The sequence below is a fragment of the Amblyomma mixtum genome, chromosome 2 (genome assembly GCF_055824585.1).
Source record: "Amblyomma mixtum isolate Tamu chromosome 2, ASM5582458v1, whole genome shotgun sequence".
Classification (NCBI taxonomy): Eukaryota; Metazoa; Arthropoda; class Arachnida; order Ixodida; family Ixodidae; genus Amblyomma; species Amblyomma mixtum.
In genome coordinates this window covers 218,128,855-218,151,379 of record NC_143013.1, presented here as the reverse complement: position 1 = coordinate 218,151,379, position 22,525 = coordinate 218,128,855, and positions in this window count along the sequence as shown.

Here is a 22,525-nt window from a genome sequence, read left to right as displayed (position 1 = left end):
CCGAAGGGGAGATCTGCGGATATATTGATTATTATAGTTTAGGTTTCTGAAGTTTAACGTCCCAAAGCGACTCAGGCTATGAGGGACGCCGTAGTGGAGGGCTCCGGAAATTTCGACCACCTGGGGTTCTTTAACGTGCACTGACATCGCATAGTACACGGGCCTCTAGAATTCTTACAATGTATGAAAAACATGTTCACAAACAATTTCCCGTTGAAAATTGATTTTGTCGAGAATTGCTGCGTATGTACTGCTCATTGCCAATGCCGAGTTATGTTTTTCTCATCTTCAGCATCTGCGGTAACTCCTTGGCGTGTATGACTGTAAGGGATCGGCAGTGTACGTGGGGTCATTGGAACGCGGCTAGGGGCGCTCAAAGCGGAGCGTCTCCTTTCTTGGAACGCGACCGCTCGCGAACGCGCCGGGAACTACGGGTGTCCACCGTAACGCGGTACCGATTCGCGCACGTGCTGGCACGAATGTATATTTGTGTTTGTTTTTATTTTCTTTTGTGGCGGAGAGAATGTTCCGACTCCGCACGAGCTGGCACGACCGTGCGTTTTTGTTTGTGGAAAGGGCGTTTTGCCCTACGGAAGCTGGAGGGCTGGCCATGCTCTCGGTAAACCAATCATGTGAGCAGTGCAACATGATTGGAAGCGACCAAATGTGGGCCGGGCCTTTAAGGCTTTAAAACCGGGCCCCGGAGCCGGAAGCGAGGTTCTGCGCTAAGGTGAGATGCTACGCATCTTCGGCTACGCCGAGTAGGGGCCTCTCCTAGTATTAGCCAGTTCCGCTTTTTGGTTGTTTGTCTCTTTGCCGTTGTATCTAACTTGTACATTCTGTAAATATTTGCATATAAATCTTCAGTTATTGCCTTTTTTATCCCTGCATCTCAACTGATCACAAGACCGTCTCCGACGGGGCACCCCTGGTGCGAAGAAATAAGCTTCAGTCTTCGAGTTACCAACCGTCTCTGGCGGGGCACCTCTGGTGCAAAGAAGAAGAACCTGAACTTTACTGGCGCAGTCGACAGGATCCCGCGGCCATCGGAAGACGGCGCAGCAAGAAGACTGAAGGCAGGGGAAAAGGCGACGACAAGGCAACAGGTCAGCGTTAGAGAACGGACCTGCAGGGAGAGACAGCGGCAAGGACCACGGGAGCAGTCCAGCGACGCGAGACTGCGTCCGGTGAAGGAAAGCAGCGCGTCGAGAACTCGACGGTCACCGGCGGGTCGCAGCAAGTGACGATCACGGGCACAGGACCAGCGGCGTGCGACAGCTCATCGCAGCGTCCGGTGAAAGTGGCGGTGGACTCCGACACCAGAGGGCTGGCAATGCGGATCAACGCATCGAAACTGTGAGTTTCCTTCGTCGCATTGTTAGCGTCCCTGTGCATGTGTTCGAGCCGGTAGGACAGTTGAGGGATACAGACGGCGGTATGGAGAGTTATCCATGCCGGCCCACACTCGACGTGAGGTATCGAGTAGAATTGGCGAAGGCGCGGTTAGCTTATTTTCAGGCTGAACTTGCAAAGTGAATGGAGGAAAGGCGGCGCAATGCGAGGAAAAACCTCCGGATTTGCAGGCGTTAGAAGCAAGGCGCCAGCAGCTAGAGCTCGAGCTGGCTAAGCTCAAAGAGTCTAGGAGAGCTAGCCAACTAGCCAGGGAGAACTGCTCCGAGTCCCGGGCAGAGAGGTCGTCTGTGCTGGAAGACAAAGGATTATGCTTGTCATGCACAGGTCACGGAAACAGCAGTGAGGACGCTGAAAGCAATCAGCCGGTATGCGGGAACGCATCTTTGTTAGGAAAGGCCGCAAAAGGTTCAGGAAATGAAAACAAGATTCCTGAAAGACGCGGAAATATCACAGCTTTTCCGCCACCGCTGGCGGCTAGCAAAGAACAGGAGCAGCCCAATTCTCGTGATCCAGGGCCAATCGAGACCAAGGTGTCCGATAACAAACAGGACAGCGGTGGAACTCCTGCAGGATCTGTGACTAAGATTGTGACCTCTGACACGGAGCTCGTAACAGGTGAAAATCTGGCGTTGCTGCAAACACACACTGTGTCGGCCATAGGGCATGAAGTTCCCCGTAGCGTGACTGGTGGCAAGAGCCCTTCATCCGAGGCAGAGAGCGGAGGTGGGCCTGCTGGGCCGACCGGGCAGAGCGCCGCGCAGTTGTTGAACGCACCCGGTGTGTGTCCGGCAAGGTCATTTGAGGACCCGGAAATGAGTGGCGACTTGCCGCAAGGCAAGCTCGGGTCAAGTGACTGCGAGGGAGCTCATGGAGCCTCTGAGTTAGACAATGCCACGAAGCCGGCAAATGCCGATCAAGCAGGGAGCGGCAATTTAAAGGTTTGCCCGTGCAGAAAGGATGCCAATGGCTCCAAGCGAGGCAGAGTAACAGGAGGCAGGTGTGTGGCATTCACTTTGGAAGTCGGCGCGGGGAACAGTACGTTCCGTACTGCAGTACGCCAAATCCCGTGTGGCAAAAGCGGCCGCACTGATATGATTACACTGGACAGGGGCTATGCTCCTTACGCAGCACGCGTCTCGTATTGGTGCGCCGAAAAGAGCGTGCCCTCAAGGGCGTCGCGTGATCAGGGATTTGGACTCATCGAATACCACAACGTTTTCGATCCTGGAGGGCAGCAACTTTTTAGTTATCGCTCCGTTGTGGCACCAGCCTAACGAGTGAGTGACCGTCAGGGGTTAATCGGGTTGATTAACACGTAGTGGCTCGAAACGCACACAGGGACGCTTGGTGCGACTAAGGAGGCTCACGTGGCCACTTACGGACGTCGTGCGAGTGCTACTAAACGCTCCAGTTGCGAGTGTCGGTGTGTGTGTGTGTTCGTTCGCGAGCAGTACGCGGGCGTGCATGCAAGTGAACTGGTTACATGGACGCCGTGTTACGGCGCACGGCAGGCATGCCACCGTGTGTATTTGTGCCATTTGCTTATGTTGTGTTGGTGCCTGTGTGCATTTTGCTTTTGCTTTTGTTGGTGCCATTGCTGGTGTAGCTGCGGTATGTCACCCACAGGGTGGTTTTGTGACCCGTACCGATCCCTTCTTGTTATAATTCTAAAAGTGGCATTTGAGCCCTTTGTAGAATCTTGGGAAGGGCGTGTAAGGGATCGGCAGTGTACGTGGGGTCATTGCAACGCGGCTAGGGGCGCTCAAAGCGTAGCGTCTCCTTTCTTGAAACGCGACCGCTCGCGAACGCGCCGGGAACTACATGTGTCCACCGTCCCGCGGTACCGATTCGCGCACGTGCTGGCACGAATGTATATTTGTGTTTGTTTTTATTTTCTTTTGTGGCGGAGAGAATGTTCCGACTCCGCACGAGCTGGCACGACCGTGCGTTTTTGTTTGTGGAAAGGGCGTTTTGCCCTACGGAAGCTGGAGGGCTGGCCATGCTCTCGGTAAACCAATCATGTGAGCAGTGCAACATGATTGGAAGCGACCAAATGTGGGCCGGGCCTTTAAGGCTTTAAAACCGGGCCCCGGAGCCGGAAGCGAGGTTCTGCGCTAAGGTGAGATGCTACGCATCTTCGGCTACGCCGAGTAGGGGCCTCCCCTAGTAATAGCCAGTTCCGCTTTTTGGTTGTTTGTCTCTTTGCCGTTGTATCTAACTTGTATATTCTGTAAATATTTGTATATAAATCTTCAGTTATTCCCTTTTTTATCCCTGCATCTCAACTGATCACAAGACCGTCTCTGACGGGGCACCCCTGGTGCGAAGAAATAAGCTTCAGTCTTCGAGTTACCAACCGTCTCTGGCGGGGCATCTCTGGTGGAAAGAAGAACCTGAACTTTACTATGACTTTATTTCACAATTTGCAGTGCCTCACTATGCGTATTGTATACGTTTTTTTCGTTTCTTCGGTAGCCAAGACTAGTTTTCTCTTCTTCTTAATCATAATGAAGGCTATCGTTGTAATCTGATCGTTTAAGCCCTCAATCATGCTCTGCGATTCATCACCGCGAGTTACTGAGAGATACAACGTCATCAGCAGATTTGTGGCTACTTGGGCGCTTCTCATTAGCTGTTATACCCCATATAAGCCTTATAAAAATGGATCTTTGCAATATAACCCATTTGACACATCTGCAGCCATTGGGTGAATTGCAACAGAGAGAGAGTGAGAAAGGAATTTAAATGAGGGAAAGGTGGAGAGGTCGGCCGGTGGTAACATGGCCCTGGCCTGCTACTCCAACAGAGGGAACGCGAGTGACTATCTGTCATGCTTTTCCACTGGTATACATAGGCGACACCCAAAACAACGAACTGTAGCTGCAGATGTGGAAGTAGCCTAATCTTAGTAAGAGCGAAATTTGCACGTCCACTCACCCGAGGAATGCCAGATCATGAAGAAACCGACCGCGAACAGCGGAATCGTGGCAGCGATCGTCTTCTTCATGGTTCACCCGGTACGAAAAAGTGCCGAGCACTGATGGCTTCAAGAAAGCAGCCATTGCGCACATTTCCCACAAGCACGCACGGTGTGGATCGCCCTTTTTCACGCCTGCTCTGCGAGACTGCCGCTTCCCCTATGGCACGCTGAAGCATCCCTTTTTTCTGCCGTGACAGCTTCTAGAATGTTGGGCCTGAGACGGAGAGGAACCCGTTCAGCGATTTACTGCGCAGGTGGAGTGTTTTCGTTGAATGCATTGATATATGCCACCTGTCGAGCATATCGAGAAAGCTTCGGGATGGAACCTTAAGCGTGTGTCTTTTTGTAAAGTGTGTCTTGTCATACTTGTCTTCATGCGTAACGCACCAAAAGCATTCGTTCCGCGATCTGCGCTTTCTATTTCGTGTAACCGCTGAATGGCGGGAGTCAGAAGAAAGGTGCCGTAGACTGCAAGTAATGGCAAAAAGCACAGCGCAAAAGCAAGCGTCCATTGCACGCGCTACTCTCAGGCATGTAAAGGCCCCGCTTATGCCGGCGTTTGTTTTTTTTTTTCGGTGTGGTTTTTTTTCTTCTCACAAAGTCAAAGAGGTTGCATACAGCGGGAAATAGCCTAGAAGAGAGGACGGAGGAAAGCGGTGACCGCGGTAAGTGTTGCTCCTTTCGCGCAAATACTGTGCCTCGGATAATTTCCAGAGGCACAGTATTTGCGCAAGAGGAGCTACACTAACCACATTTTCCCTCACCCGACTGCAATTGGGTTTTGCTTCCACGAAGCGGTTCCGGCATTTAATTGTACTAGCAGACTCTTGAGAATGCTCTTGTCGCGTCAGATAGATTGTGGACCAAGCAGTCACGGTATGCACTGCACGATAGCGCGGAAGTCTGGCTTCTGCCGCTTCCTTGGCGCGATTAGAGATGAAATTTAACTGAGTATACTGAGGGGCCTGTTGGTAAGACATTATGCTCAATGAAAAAACGTAGCGTTCTGACAGGACAAAGAAAGCGAAGACAGAATGGCTGTTACGCTTACAACTGAATGAAAACGTAAAATGAAAAAACTTCCCATCACTAAGCAACAACATGCATGAACAAATCTTGGAAGAAAGCAAATATACACCAACAATGATAACCTAATGACAGTCAGTTAAAAAAAAATAATAAAAAGAAGCGCCAAGGCTCATGAAGACTACTGTGGAAATTGTGCAAAGGGTGAAGTGCGTTTTTAAAACTTTCGTTCTTTGTCTGAGACATAAACACAAGGTGCGCTAATGTCTATACTGCATTTCACGATTTCATGGGCTTCCAAGATTTCCTTTGCATACGGCGGGAAATAGCTTAGAAGAGCGAACGGAGGGAACAGCAAAATTTGCGCATGCGTGTTGTTGTTTAATGATGGGACGTTTTTTCTTTATTCTTTTTCATTCACTTGTAAGTGTAGCACCCTTCCTGTCCTCGCCTTTCTTTGTGCTGTCAAAACGCTACGTTTTTCTTTGACCGATCACAGAGCAGGCCATTCTCCCAGGACCTAGTGCATATGACCGGAGGCTTGAAAAGCTCTCCAGACAACACGGACGTTCCTTCGTTTCTTGCGCAGCGTAAATCTCGACTCGAGATCGGGATTAAGCGCGCTCATCATGTGCTTATATGTATTCTCATATCTCTCTTATCCCGATAATTACTCGTCGTAACCTTCTTTCTTTTCGCCTTCCTCTTCCGCAGGGCGTAGTAGCAGGGCAGGTAAAGGTCTTTCAGGCCGAACCCTCTGCCTTTCTTTCAACTAAACATCCCTCTTCCTATCTATTTTCTTCCGACGTTCGTCTCATGCGAGCTTCCACAGAAGCCCACGCATGCAAACGAGACTGCTTCATTCCTCCGTCTTTGTGCACTGCTTACATCTCTGTGTCCTTCCAAGTCAACCTAAATAACCTGGACAACATATCCACTTACCTTTCATCGTGGCTTTTAATATTGTCTTTGTCATAAAATGGTCATCCTCCATGCAATGTCTCGTACCGAGACCTTTAAATAAATAAATAAATGAATAACGGCGCGGACATGCATGCAGTGCCTAAGCAGCACAGGTAATCGGTCCAACATTGCCAATTTAAGGTCTCACTCTTTTCCTTTGTATGGCCGGCCATATGTGCGTGTGTGCGTGCGTGCGTGCGTGCGTGCGTGCGTGCGTGCGTGCGTGTGTGTGTGTGTGTGTGTGTGTGTGTGTGTGTATGTGTGTGTGTGTGTGTGTGTGTGTGTGTGTGTGTGTGTGTGTGTGTGTGTGTGTGTGTGTGTGTGTGTGTGTGTGTGTGTGTGTGTGTGTGTGTGTGTGTGTGTGTGTGTGTGTGTGTGTGCGCGCGTGTGTGTGTGTGTGTGTGTGTGTGGGCGCGCGCGCGCGCGCGCCATCGTTTTTGAGGCAACAACAACTATAAATGATGACGATTCCGTGGCTGTAGGAACATCTCAAAAGCACGGGGGTTTTCTTAGATGGAACCTTTGCTGGGCGTAGCTCGGCGCAGAACAGAGTATCGTTCTCTAGGTGATGCAATCTTTTAAGGCGAAAGCCTGTAATGCATCATACATTCGTGACCAAAGAATGCTAGCAAATGTGTCCGCGTTTCGGTGTCACAGCTTAAAAAGAAAAGTGTGTCGAGGCTGGGAATCCAACCAGGGCCTTTGGCATTTGGAGTGGACGCTACAACTCCGCCCCGAAGGCTCACGGCTTGAGCACGAGTAAAGGCGCATCAAGGGAATGCATGGGTTTCATAAAAAAAATAACAAATAACAAAAATAAGAAAAGAAACAACAAATACTATAAACCAATAGAATATGAAAAATAAAAAAACAAATACAAAACAAACAGTGCGCCAGGAAACGCTTTTCGCCTTGCAGCACTTTAAAAAGCCAAAGCGCCTCCTGAATTTTCGATGATACCTTTGCGCTACTCTGGACACTTTCATTATCTCCAGCAAGACATCTACTTTACTACGCAGAAGCATTCGCGGTCACACCACATAATACTTGAATTTAAGTTCTGCATCAGGCGAGTAACATTTGCTCGGCGAGGCGAAGAAAGTATTTGGGAAACAAGTAGGCGAAAACGATTTTCATAAGAGCCGAATACTTCTTTTCCGCACCAAAATGTGTATGTTGCGTGAAAGTTGATTTTTCATATTTTTATTTCTTTCATATACCTGATTCCAACATTCAAATTCCCTTCATTTCGCCATCAGATACATCCATATTGATAAAAGCGACACAAACAGCTCACAAGGTCTAAGGCCCCATTCAGTTGCCATAGGCTGACACAGCAAGAAACTGTTTACAGTGAATGAATTTATACACATTGCCCACATGCGGGCAGGAAAAGAGAATTGAAAAAAATAAAAAGTAAAAGACGAGAAAATGAAAGAAAACGCGAAAGTGCACGAAAAACAACAGCTTAAACAATACTTTAAATAAATGGGAAGAAGGAAACATAGCACATTCTTCCCGTAGTTGGTTCGAGTGCGTGGAACTTCTCACTTTTGCAACATGCGAGTGCTACGCGCATTTCTTCTTCTTGCGAGATGGGCAACTGTATTAATGCAACTTTTATTCTAACTAATATCAATTTTATAGCTCTCAGTAAGCGTGGTCCCATGAGGCTGAGGTAGTGGGGGTAAATTGAGGTATTTAAAGAGCGGTTCGTTATGGCAGCCCTGGGGAGTTACAGAAAGGATGACTTTGTTTTGAATATTATGAACTTTGTTACTGTTGGCTAAAGTGTTGGCTGCCTACAGTAAACGGCAAAAATTAGTGTGGGACACGAACAAACCGTTGTAAATTAAGAGTTTGATGCTTCTTGGTAAATAATACCAGTGTGATTTGGTTGGTTGGTTGGTTTATGGGGGTTTAACGTCCCAAAGCGACTAAGGCTATGAGAGACGCCGTAGTGGAGGGCTCCGTAAATTTCGACCACCTGGGGTTCTTGACGTACACTGACATCGCACAGTACACGGGCCTCTAGAATTTCTCCTCCAAAGAAATTCAACCGCCGCGGCCGGGATCGAACCGGCGTCTTTCGGGTCAGCAGCCGAGCACCATAACCACTGAGCCACCGCGGCAGCACCAGTGTGATTTATTGACTATGCCGTGCATTCGCGAAATCGTTGCTGCAACCAAATTTATGTGCACGTTCCAGGTCATATGTTCTTCAAAGAAAATGCCAAGGCATTTGAGTTGAGAAAACTTCAATGTGTGATGTTCCCTGTTTCAATTATAGGGTTTATTTTGTGGGTTTTCGGCCGGAACCGCACGGCTTTTTTGGTCGTATTCATGGCAAGATAGCAGCACCTCACAAGGAAAGTCTTGCCAACGCAAGGTTAGCATCGTTAACCATTTATCAGGATAACGTCCTGTGAAAAGCACTGCTGTATCATTCGCGTAACTTTTGAATTAGGTGGCATCACCAATGTTAACTAAATGGTTTGTATAAGACAGAAGAGTAGGGAGGGTAGGGGCCAAAGTATGCTTCCTTGTGGCACACCTGCTGTAATGTCGCTGAAATGTGAGACATGTTTGTTAATACTCACTTGCTGTCTGCAGTGCAAACGATGCGATTATAATAATTTATGAAATACCAGTCGAAAACCATAATAATGCAGTTTTTTTTTTGGAAAAGCAATGTTATTAATTCGGTCAATTTTTTTCTATACAGTCCACAAGCACACCCAGATCGCAGTGCTCACACTCAAAGGATTCCGGTATTTCTTTTGTGTAATAGAAGTGCGCGTTGTGTTGGAACCCCTTTCATGTATCCAAACTGTGCGCTTGGGATGATATGGTGATTACTGATAAAGGAAGTCATGCTTTTATGTATTAGCTTTTCTAAACATTTTTAATGTACCGGAAGTATAAATATTGATCGATAACTATAAAACCTATTTTTGTCACCACCTTTCCATTTATCACTTTGTTTGGGGTGACAATTCTAAAGTTATCGCATTAAAATACCTAAACAAAATACTATCTGTTCAGCCCACCTTACCTTCGGCAACTTAAAGGGGAAAATGAAGGACACGCTAGCGAAGACCGCAAAATATTAACTCGAAATTACGGTTTTCAGCCTTTTTGCGCATATTGTACATATTCATAAGATTTTTAAATAACTCCTTAGAAGCACGCAGTCGGAATCTGTGCCCTGGCTATGAAGCTAAGCATAATGTTAAAGGGGCTCTAAACACCTTCCGAGGAGAGCACATCAACTAGCTCAAACATTGTGTTGTGTTGTCACGAAAATGTGAGCCAAATAATACACTTTTACACGCAGCAGAGAACCTACAATCACCCGCGAAAGATGGGGGCTTTCCTTTCACCCTCCTCCATCGCTCGCACCTGCCTATACAAGTTGGGAGATGGCTATTGGTGAGATTCTTTCAGACGTCAGACAACTACGATGGCCACGGCCAATAAGCCGCTCAGCACGGCAGGTCAGGAAACTCCGCCCCCGGAGGTGGGGCTAGCACAGGATCGCCGACCTTCCAGCGTTCAAAAAATGACGAGAGGAGATAGAGAGGCGCGAACACTCTGAAATTCAAATTCTCACTACCGATAACAGCTTCTACAACGCGCATTAAAAAGAAATTCCTGCTGGACAACATTAGTGAAGCAGCGCGCTTTATCATTCCAGGCATACCGCAACTTTATTAGATCCCCTTTCAGAGCCCCTTTAAGCATTCGGTTGAACAAGGCAACGGTTGGCGCCCTGCGCGTTCTCTAGGCTTAGAAACATGGAGAAGCAACTGAGATACGCACCCGTACAAGCAACGTAATAAGAGACGCTGAAAGGAAAGGTATGGGTGCTTTTATTGGAATGAAACATGACTTCCTAATTCGTCACTGGTGGTGGCAGAAAGTGAGAGGACCAAGTTTTCTATTCCAACTTAAAAATCAGCGCATTAATGTCCAGGAGCCTCGTACCGGTGAGTTTCGTGGGCTTAAGTCGTAATGAAGCCCCGCTGAATTTCTGCACTCTCTTTAAGTGCAGGCGCCAGATCTGCAGGTGCCCTTGATCAGCGACCTCTGGACATCGAGTGAAAAAGGCAGAAAATTTCAGGCAGATGTTCCGTGGTTTGCCCTACAGAGGCTAAGTGGTTAGCGGCATACACAGTACTACGTCAACAACACACACAAATCCCTCAATAAGTTAGAAGAGCTAAATTACACCAGTGGTACCCTACACTATACTCTCCGCAGTGCCCACATTGTGGACAGGTAGCTAACCCTTACCATATGGTGTGGGCATGCCAATATAATCCCTTAGATGACCCCATTCCCAACCCCTCGGAGGAGCAGTGGGAGGCTATTCTGCTCAGCGATGATCCTGACCGTCAGCACTGGCTGGTGGGGAGGGCCAGCGCAGCAGCAGCAGCCAGTGGACTACCGGACTAGGCGGCCCACCCACATGTTCTGAGAATATTGAAGAAATAGAGATGTTTTTAATCAATCAATCAATAAATCAATCAATCAATCAATCCATTTATTCAAGGTCATTGAGGCGAAGACGATGAAGATGACCTCACATGATTGTCGCTCAACCGTTATGACCCGAAAGGAGGCCGTACAGGAGGCCGTCCGCATATTCACTGGTGAAAACGCAACCCCGTCCACCAAAAGCATAAATGCATGTCCCATTTGAGCCCATCACCGACAAGTAAAGCTCCACCTTCGGGCACCCGACGGTAAAAATTTTAAGTGCAGATTCGACACACAAGTCAAGAAACACAAAAGTAGCGCCTCCTGCGCCTCCCGAATACGCGGCAGATGCTCTTATCACTAGGCCACCGCTACGTTACATTATTAGAGTTGTCCAATTTAACAAATCCATTCTATTATATCTCCATCTCTCAGCGATTAAAAACTAGCTGACGCTGGTTGCTAGCTGATGCTGGTTCATCCACGTTACAAACGTAACCCTCCTGCATTTCTTTTTTCATTTTTTTTTTCCGGGCGGAAACACGCTCAACAAAACTTTTGGTGACACACTCTCTAAACGCTGAGTGAAACTGCTGAGGGAATCCCCTATTTTTCCCACAGAAGCCCCTATGGAGGTTGTCTTCTTCGTCTACTACTTATTTCTCTTCTTGCAAGATCAGCCAAAGTTGCAAAAGAAGATAGTTGGTATCGTACGTTAAGTACAATGTGTGTGTACACACAAAGAACGACTTCATAGGACGGAGCGCAAATATCAACTCCCTTATTTTGACGTTGTGTGTATTCTTTATAGGTTTGACATGATGCCTATCACAGATTCATATGCGCATTCTGTCACTGTACCCACCCAGCACGGTGTTCCGTCTTCCTCCATTTGCTTTCTTGGGACAGTGCTTTTGCAGATGTAAGTGCATCTTGTCGCACGACCCAGAATATTCGTCTGAAACAAAATAACAAGTGGCAGGCGATCGAGGAGCAGGACAGTTTGCAGTCAGTGAAAGCACCTGTCTCATACATTGAGTCTAATTAGACGCCAAGACTAGTTCTGTCTGCTTACCTTGACCAGTGGTAGGAGCCTCAGACATCTCGAACTTCCCGCTGAAACAGCATAAGGTACACAATAACACAGCGAGTGTTGTGTTCTTAGTTTCTTTTTATCGTTCTACCACTGACTCATGAAGTCACATTGAAATCGCTGCATTCAAACGTATTAGCATCCTGTTATGACCACTAGGATAGCAGCTGGCATGTGTCCCCAGAGTTAATATAGAAGCTCCCTAAAGAGCAGAGCTGGGCGTTCGCTTCCCGAACACTATTTGCACCACTACTGGTGACGTGCGACCACTTGGTTCTAAAGCATCTGTCTGGGCCCCGCTGAGAATCCGACACCTTGGCCTCGAATGCAGCAAGCGCCTGTTGGTTTAGCTACTTTGTCATTCACCAGCGCTTTTTCTTTCCGTTCAAGCGCATATTGTCAGTAAGAGATGCTTTTTTACCTCTAGGTGTTCTTTTATTGTCAACAAGGCAGTTCCAGCGATCCCTTATCTCAATAAAATTGGAGGGGCACTTAAGCTAGTGTAGTGTAGTGGGTCGATTCCCATATATGCAGATGGTCATTCTCTATTTTACAGTCATACATTCCACCTGCAGGTAGCATCTATGGTGGGAGGCAGAGGGCACCCTGCCACCTAGGCTGCTCTGGACACCCCCTGCCAGATGCCAGAGTCGCGCTCGTGATTTTTCGCCTACAACATCGTCGTCGACAACGCTTACACCGAATTTTCTGGACAACCGCGTTCTGGACTACCGCGTTAAAAAAAAGGGGGGGGGGGGGGGGGGCAGTTTGCTATCTGCATAAAGCATCTTCCGATTTTACGCACAACTACCTTTATCTTCATGTAATTTTCGTGTGTTCAAAGTATGCATCGCGTTTTGTTTATTTCATCTCAGATCTGTTGCAATCAGCACAATTAGTGTAGTCGAACATTTCAGCACTTATCAAGTCATGCACAACTACCTTTATTGCCAATGTAATTCTTGTGTCATAAAAGGATGCATGGCTATTTGTTTATTCTATCTCCGGTTTGGTGCAATCAACATACTTAGTGGAGCCGAACATTTCGGCACATATCAAGAAGTGCGTCATTCGTTCGTCTTACCTTGTAGTTAAACAAGCTAATATAATCCATGGAAAGCACACAACGCTGCCGACTCGTGTAGCTCGGCAACATCTTTTGTTCGAACATCCCCGCCCGCAGCACGATATCAGAAAGTGCAAACAAGTCGGCGTCAGCGACCATTAGCTCGGGATCTAAAAATAAAGTCACGCTTTTAGCCCAGTATTGCCGCACAAGAGCATAGGTGACCGGACTCGGCCACCGTAGACGCCGACGGCTGACGCAAAGAAAGGCGCTTTTTCACAGAGTATAAAAGGGTACTGCCGTCCGCTGGTGGCGTACTATGACTAAATAGCATACCTCGGCACCAATAGAGGTGGCTCAATCACACTCACTCACGGCCACTCGCACTCACATCCACTCATTCACACTCACACTCCTGTCCACTCACACTCGCAAACACTCACTCACATTCCCACTCAAGACCACTCGCACTCACAACCACTCACTCGCATTCACACTCAGACTACTCGCACTCACAACCACTCACTCACACTCACACTCATGACCACTCGCACCCGCAACCACTCACTCACACTCGCACTCATGTCCACTCGCACTCACAACCACTCACTCATACTCACACTCATGACCACTCGCACCCGCCACCACTCACTCACACTCGCACTCATGTCCACTCATACTCGCACTCATGTCCACTCACACTCACAACCACTCACTCACACTCGCACTCATGTACACTCACACGCAGAACCACTCACTCACTCTCGCACTCATGTCCTCTCACACTCACAACCACTCACTCACACTCGCACTCATGACCACTCGCACTCAAAACCACTCACGCACACTCATGGCCACTCACACTCACAACCACTCACACTCATGTCCGAGCTCACTCTCATTCACGTTCACTTACTCTTTCCATGTTTGCTAACAACGAAGGGGAGGAGAAATTTACTAATGCAGCCGACTTCCCTCGTGGCTCCCCTAGCATAGCCCGAGTCGCAGAGATGGGGTGGTGAGCCGCCCAGGCTTTGTCGGGCTATTTGGCCAATTTTCAGAGTTTCACTGCTCGGTGGAAGTAGTAACTCATCACGCATATTGCATGCACTGAATGGTACGAACGTGCGCTCCCAGGCTTGCTGCTGAGACGATGAGTGCGTGTTCAGCGTCAGCTAAGATGCCAAGTTTTTGGACGGTGTCCATAGGCGTGCGCACGGTTCTCCATGAGAATGAGCCATGTTTCAGCGCAGTGCCCCTGCCCCCCCATCTCAACCACTTCTCACCTAGGCCCTTACGGCCAGAACGGAGCGCAAAGATGAGGAATGATTATAGAACATTTATTTCCATGTGATGTAACTTTAAAATATACAAGCTATTATTCAGCAGTAGTTTTTATTTTGATCTGTAACATCGCCAGAGGAATATATGGTATAGAGGGGATAAGCCGCTGGTTCCTTCACACTCAAAATGTGAACAAAGGGAGGGGAAAGCCTCAGTGTGCTTGCCAGCATTTCCACAAGAGGTCTTGTGGAAAGCTCTTCACCCAGACGAAGACAGCCCTCTTGTTGAAACGTTCGCAAGCACACTGAGGCCTTCCCTCCCTTTGTTCACCACGTGAATACCGGCAGAGGAAGGCAGTCACTGCGTTGCTGAAGCATCTGTGTAACATCGCGCTTCCAGAGCAATTTTCGTTCTCTCTAGATCCCAGCAAATGTGACAGATTTGCTCTGTGTTACTGTCACAGCAAAAAATAACCTGAAAAGCTTGCCTCAAAATGACCCGGCAAGTAAACAGTTCTTGGAACGCGACATCATGGGTCTTCGGCCACTAAAAAACCTGATTCGCCATAGCACTGCTCTGTAAACAATGATGGAACAGGTCCGACAGAGTGAATGTATGGGGCAGACTTGGCGATTAGGGGGCTTAGACGATTGAGGGAGGGGGGGGGGGGAGGATCTCCTCCCTACCTTGTGCGTACGCCTATGACGGTGTCTAAGAAACGATAATGAGTTTGTCTTGACAATAATCTTGGATGGTGTCTAATTACCAATATTTGGTCTTGCTTGACAGTGACGTTCCGTGACTCTGCATGAACACATTGGAGTCAAGTGGCAACTATGAATACAGTCGCGGCATGGAAAATGGAGCGTGTTTTTCAAACGATCGAGTGATTTCCTCACGGAATGGAAAATGGCTGGAATGGGCCGCAAGTAGAGGATTTCCCCGCATAATAACGATGCTAGGGGGAGTTGCTATTAGCAATCCATTTACAAAACCTCCTAAGTTACTATGTGTGACCGATCTGTGGACATGTCTGCAGTGCAGAACGTTTTCTGCATTGCACGTAATCCCTGTCTGATGGAGGTTTTACAAACCAGCGCGATGTTTTTGAGGCTAGTGCGTGCGGAGACCACGTGCGCATCCGCGTGGTGATAAGGGGCGCTTACATTTCACCTGATTATTGTTAAAACGTCTTTCGCAGAAGAATGCGTATGCAGGTAACTTGTGAGCCATTTTGTAGCGCGCGCCCTTCTGAAACTAAAGGACTTTACTGGAAAAAAGCGCTATCCAGAAGTTCTCAGAGTAAATCGTAGTATCCGGATCAAAGGATACCACATGCAGTCCAGATATCAGTGTGGGTAGGATAGCTGAAATCAATGCGTGCAAACAGAAGCTGATCCACTTACTTCACTGAAAACACGAAAAATAAACAAAATCGCATTTCACCAGCTTATTTCGATTTCACTCCCCCAGTGACAAAGCTTAGGCGCCAAGTAGGTCAGGTTTTCGCATGGGTCCGGCCCAATCAACAAATTACGGCCAGAGCAGAGCTCTGCAATGCACACACCTGGGCACAGAAAAAAAAAACTAAGAGTCCACTGCAGTACTCGAGATTCCATCTTACAGTAGTTATTGCCAAGAAGCGGACAGTCGTTGTTTCAGCAGTAAGCATTGTAACTCTTTTGTATATGAGATCGAGCCGTGCGGGGAGCGTGGCAAGATACACCTGTCTATATTTTCAGGACTGGCAGTGCGAAATTCGATAAAGGATCTCACAAAACTTGTAGCGGCTAATTGCATCCGTGAAGGGTATGCGCCCGTGCCTATTGTGAACTACAAATGCAACGAAAGATTGCCGCTCCTGTGCCAGCGGAATCCTCAGCTTCGAATGTCCAAAGACACGAGCCTGATGCCTTATGCTGCCTCGAGCGCCCTCAGTAGTGAATATTTGCTTCCCTCAGCTGTCAACAACATGAAAATAGCTAAGCGAGTATCGTGGTCGCGAAACATACGGGGCCGACTTGGCTGTCGCGTCCACCCACCACTCACGTCCACTCACAACCACCCATTGCCACTCACGTCCACTCACAACCACTCATTGCCACTCATGTTCACTCACATCTACTCATCAAACATGTCCACTCACCACTCACCTTTACTCACGCTCACATCCACTCACACTCATTTCCACTTACACTCACATCCACTCACTCACACTCACACTCATGGCCACCCATGCTGACATCCACTCACTCGCACTCACACTCATGACCACCGGCACTCATATCCACTCACTCGCACTCACACTCACATCTACTCAAACTCACATCCACTCACTCGCACTCACACTAACGACCACTCACTCACACTCACAGACGTGAGTGTGAGTGTGAGTGAAGCGATATGAGTGCACTCATGAGTGAGTGTGCCGACCATGCAAAATAGAACGCTCAGTGATGTCAGCTTTCATCAATGAATGCGATACAGACGTGCGAATCATTCTGACAGACAATAAAAAGTGCTGATCAGTGAAAATGTGCAGTCTGTGGTAACGTGATCAAGTGCCGGTGCGGCATAACTATCGCGTTCCATTTCCATTTCTTTTTGTGTTTGCAACCAAGAGCAGCCAAGCCGCACGTTAACTCATCTTACTGTCGCCATCCCAGCTATAGCGGGGGCGTGACATCGCTGTTGACACAGTGACAAAGAGCAGAAAAAAATAGAATGGAATAAAAATAGCGTACTTCTACCACCTTCGTGGGTCTGGGATATGTAGGCCATGTGGTCGTGTAAGTGAGGAAAAGTATGGTGAGAGCGAGAAAAATTGGAGGGGATACGAGCTCCGTCTTAAGGGTATAACCCGATAGCGTAGTAGGTTAATTCTCATATATCATCATCATTATCAGCCTGACTACTCCCACTGCAAGGCAAAGGCCTCTCCCATATCTCTCCAATTAACCCTCTCCTTTGCCAGTTGCGACCACCGTATCCCCGCAAACTTCAATACTCAATTCTCAACTCCAATTCTCCTACCTGCAGATTGTAATTTTGCAGAATGCAGATTGCAGATATATTCAGATTGTACCGCTGTTATATCACCGACATAGACTGTATAACCCACGTCAGCATGGGTGTGGAGTTCTCAGGTCAGGGAGAGCGTGGAGATATTGAATAGCTGAGAAGAGATAATGGCTTACTTCGGGATACCTTTGTTGTGGATGCCAACGAGGACTGAGCGGGTGGTGCTTTTTTCGATGGTGGCGTTTCTCTGAGATAAGAAAGCCTTGACGTAGTAATATGTTCGTCACCCGTAGTTGATGGTACTAAGTTTGGAAACAATGGCCTCGTGAAAGATGTTATCAAATACCCTTTTAGGTCTGGGCCATAATGCGATGTTCCCCACCTCGTGAAATCTGGGTTACTTCTACCTTGAAAAATAGGAGCGTGTCCTAGGCCGAGAGTGTGGGGAGAAAGCCGATCATGGGGCGCAAGTGGAGCATGCATGATCCCGAAAAATAAAAACAGCTCTTCTTTCAATGCACGCTTGTGCGCTCAGGCGCGATCCACGATTAGGAGCTTACATACCTCGGCACCATGAGTGGTGGCTCACTCACACTCACACTCATGACCACTCGCACTCACTACTACTCACACACACTCACACTCATGTCCATTCACACCCACAACCACTCACTCACACTCGCACTCATGACCACTCACACTCACAACCACTCACTCAAACTCGCACTCATGACCACTCGCACTCACAACTACTCACTCGCACTCACACTCATCATCACTCACACTCACAACCCCTCACTCACACTCATGACCACTCGCACTCACAACCACTCAAATGCACTCACACTCATGTCCACTCACACTCACAGCCACTCACTCACACTCGCACTCATGACAACTCACACTCACAACCACTCACTCGCACTCATGTCCACTCACACTCACAACCACTCACAACCATTCACTCGCACTCATGACCACTCGCACTCACAACCACTCACTCACACTCATTTCCACTCACACTCATATTCATGTCCGCTCACTCGCATTTACGTTCAGTGTACTGTTTCCTTGTTTGCTGACAACGGAGGGGATGAGAGATTTACTGTCGCGGCGACTGCCCTCGTAGCTCCCCTAACATTATCCTGAGTCGCAAAGATGTGGTGGTGAGCTGCCCAGGCTTTGTCGGGCTATTTGGCCAATTTGCACAGTTTCGATGCTCGAAGAAAGTAGTCACTCATCACGCATATTCCATGCATCGAATGCTACGCACCTGTGCTCCTGCGCTTGCTTCTGAGACGATGATTGCCTGTATAGCGTCAGCAGCTGAGATGCTTAGACAAGTTTTTGAACAGTGTCCATAGGCGTGCGCAGGGTTCTCCATGAGAATGAGCCAAGTTTTAGCGCAGTGCCCCCCCCCCCCTCCTCCCCGCCCCCCACCCCAACCACTTCTCACCTAGGCCTCTGCAGCCAAAACGGAGAGCAAATATGAGGAATGATTATAAAACATTTATTTCCATGTGATGGAATTGCTAAATATACAGGATATTATAGAGGTGTAGTTTTTTATTTTAATCTGTAACATCGGCAGAGGAATATAGGGTATAGAGAGGATAAGCGGCTGGTTTTTTTGACGCTCAAAATGTGAACAAGTGAGGGGAAAGATTCACAGTATTGCCAGCGTCTCCACAAGAGGTCTCGTCTCCACCCAGACGAAGACAGTCCTCTTGTTGAAACGTTCGCAAACACCCTGAGGCTTTCCCTCCCTTGTTCACCACGTGAGTACCCGCAGAGGAAGGCAGTCATTGCGTCGCTGAAGCATTGATGTAGCATCGCGCTTCCGGAGTAATTTCCGTTCTCTCTAGACCACAGAAACTATGACAGATTTGTTTTTTGGTTACTGTCACAGCGAAAAAGAAACTGAAAAGATTGCCTCCAAAATGACCTGGCAAGTAAACAGTTCTTAGAACGCAACATCAGAGGTCTTTGGCCGTTAAAAAACCTGCTTGGCGGTAGCACTGCACTGTAAACAATGACCGAATAGGTCCGACAGATTAAATGTATGGGGCAGACTTGGCGATTAGGGGGGAAGGGGAGGGGCGGGGGGGCGCACCTTCTTCCCTTGTGCGTGCGCCTATGGCGGTGTGCAAGTAATAATAATGAGCTTGCCTTGACAATATTCTTGGATGGTGTCTATTTACCAAGATTTGGTCTTCCTTGACAATGACGTGTCCGTGACTCTGCATCAACTCATTGGAGTCAAGGGACGATTATGAATACTTTTCGCGGCATGGAAAATGGAGCGTGTTTTTCAAAAGATCGAGTGATTTCCTCACGCAAAGGAAAATGGCTGGAATGGGTCGCAAGTAGAGGATTTCCCCGCGTAATAACGATGCTAGGGGAGGTTGCCATTATCAATCCATTTACAAAACCTACTAAGCTTACTATGTGTGACCGATCTGTGTACTGTACATGTCTGCAGGCAGTACGTTTTCTGTATTGCCCATAATCCCTGTCTGAAGGAAGTTTTACAAACCAACGCGGTGTTTTTGAGGCCAGTGCATGCGGAGACCAGATGCGCATCCGCCCGGTAATAGGGGGTGCTTACTTTGCCCCCGATTATTCTCCAACGTCGTTCTTGGAAGAATGCATATGCAGCTAACTTGTTAGCCAATTTGAGCCAATCTGAAATGATATGACTTTACTGGGAAAAAGCGCCATCCAGAAGTTCTTGGTGGAAATCATAGTATCTGCTTCAAATGATGCCTCATGCTGTCCAGATGTCAGTTAGGGTAAGATTGTTGAAATCGGTGCGTGCCAACACAAATTAATCCCCTTGCTGTACACGAAAAATGAACAAAATCGAATTGCACGAGCTCATTTCGGTTTCACTCGCCAAATGCCGAAGATTAGGCGGCGCAAATGAGAACCAAGCCTCGCATACATGCAGCGGAAGCTTGTATGCAGTTGTTGACTTGTTAGGAGAAGGTAAGTGACGCCAACCAAGTAAAATACAGAAAAAAACAGAAAAAACACGACGTTTCGGGACCGGCTCGGCCCCTTCTTCACGGTGTGACTACGGGCGAGCGCATCTTGGCTTGTTAAGCCCCTGCGTGGAGAACCTCCGGGTCAATGGCCGCAGCCCATGGACTTAGGATGAGGGGAGAGTCCCCAGGAAACGATTAACATTCTCTCGTGTTTGCTGAATGTGCCACGACTCGACTAGAAGGCTCCTGCGTGGGTTAGCTTCCGTTTCCAATGCAATGGTGCTGTCGAAGTCAAGTCAATTGGATGGTAACACCCTTCGCAGTGTTCGGCCACGGCGCTGCGTTGACGATTCATGTGACGGACGTCCGCTTTGTGTTGGCTCATCCTTTCCGCGAAGTTCTTCGTTTCCCCTATGTACGACGCCGGACAGACGGAACACGGAATTTTGTACACGACGCCCTGGGCCTTTTCTCTGGGCTGCCGTTTTTTTGGGCGGGGGAGAAGGCGACCGATAGAGCTGGTCGGTTTGTGCGTTGCCAGCACCCCTTCTGCCAGCACCCCAACCAGACAGACTTCTGTCGAATGTTTTCTTTTGTGTTGTTGACTTGCCAGGGCAGCCCCCACCTGCTCATATTGCCAACGGCGTAGTTCTGCTTACATGACGCTGACGGGAGCCTATTCATGACCAAAGAAAAAACATTTTTTTTTTTTTTGGACTCCGGGGAGAGCGTGGGGGAGCTTAATATTCAACTCTTTCCTGTGCTGCGAGCACAGTCCAGAGTCGAATATGTCGGCACCCTTCGAACTGTTTGTGAAAAGCTCCTGGCCCCCCTTTCGCCCGCCGCCCTGTTTTCTGTTCTCTTCTGGTCACATTTTTGGCTGTGGCGTCGTATGTTTTTTTCTTCAGTGCCTTAGCAGCACTCGCTTGCACGATACTTTTAAGCGAAACGAAAACTGTCGCCCTAGCTTGATTCTTATTAACTTTCAGTCGCGTGTACTGCTTTTCTTCTGTAGTTTTTTTTTTTCTCGAGTGAACCGGAGACAGTACTCAGACACATTCTATTTTATATCCCTTTCCCGAGTACATAAAAATTAATTTCGAACTGTACGTCCAACCAATCAAAAAAGGTCCGGAAATTTGGTTGCCACCTCATATCCACTGCCGAAAATCGCCGCAACGTTTCATCACAGTTGAGTTTCCCTCTCAATCTTGTAGAGGTAAATTACGTTGATGATGATTATTGAAGGGTGCTTGACGTCTTGCAGATTCGATATTGCTCGATCACGTTGCCAAAGGACACTTCTGGAGAGGTTAACTTTTTATTACCAATTAATAAAACAAAGAAAGATTCAAGCAAGGAGAAAACTTGTTTACATTTGACTGACCAGTAGCTTTACGTGACGAAACCAGCCCTCGGTCCCGCCCAAACACTTGATTTTAAACCCTATGACCCTGCCGTCGGTGGAGACAGTAACCAATCAGGTAACTCCACAAACATCAACCCAATAAATCATTGGGGAAAGGAAAACGTCGCCAATCAACAACTGTAAAAGGACAACACAGCCAATCAGTGATTTTGGAAAGGATAACTCACCTCCACAAACACTGCACAAATATTTTCCACCATCAAGATTTCCGAGGCTTCTCCCTTCGTCCCGCGAGCTTCGCAAACATTCTCAATTTCCCACGGTGCAGGTTGTTTCAACCTCTGGTAAACTCAGGTTCGGGGAAAGTCACCTCAAGGCCCATCTGTTCAGTACCGTCACTTACAAACTGTCTTCAAGCCTGTAGCTAGCGTGGCAATGTCCTGTTGACCGCGCCTCAAGTGGTCAACGCGTGCTGCCATAGACATGGGACAAAAGCTACACGAAGAGGGTCCGCCTTTCCGCTAGAACGTGCACAGTGGGATGCGACCTGACGTATATGTTCCCGGAGGGTGTTTGACCTTTCCCTTATTCTCGGAATCCGTCGCTATCCCGCTCCCCTTATACCGCTGGGCAGCCAGTGTGACTCATCCCCCTCCCTGCAGTTGTGCGGAGGGCAGAAAAAAAAACTCAATGGACATTCCTTTATCGCGAACCCGGACGCGACAAACAATGCACAGGACCGCGAACTTCACTACCGCCATCAGCACGAAACAATAATTTCTGGCGCAAATTAAAACATAAAATATTGCCGGCTTGGATATCTCCTTGAGCGTCAAAGATA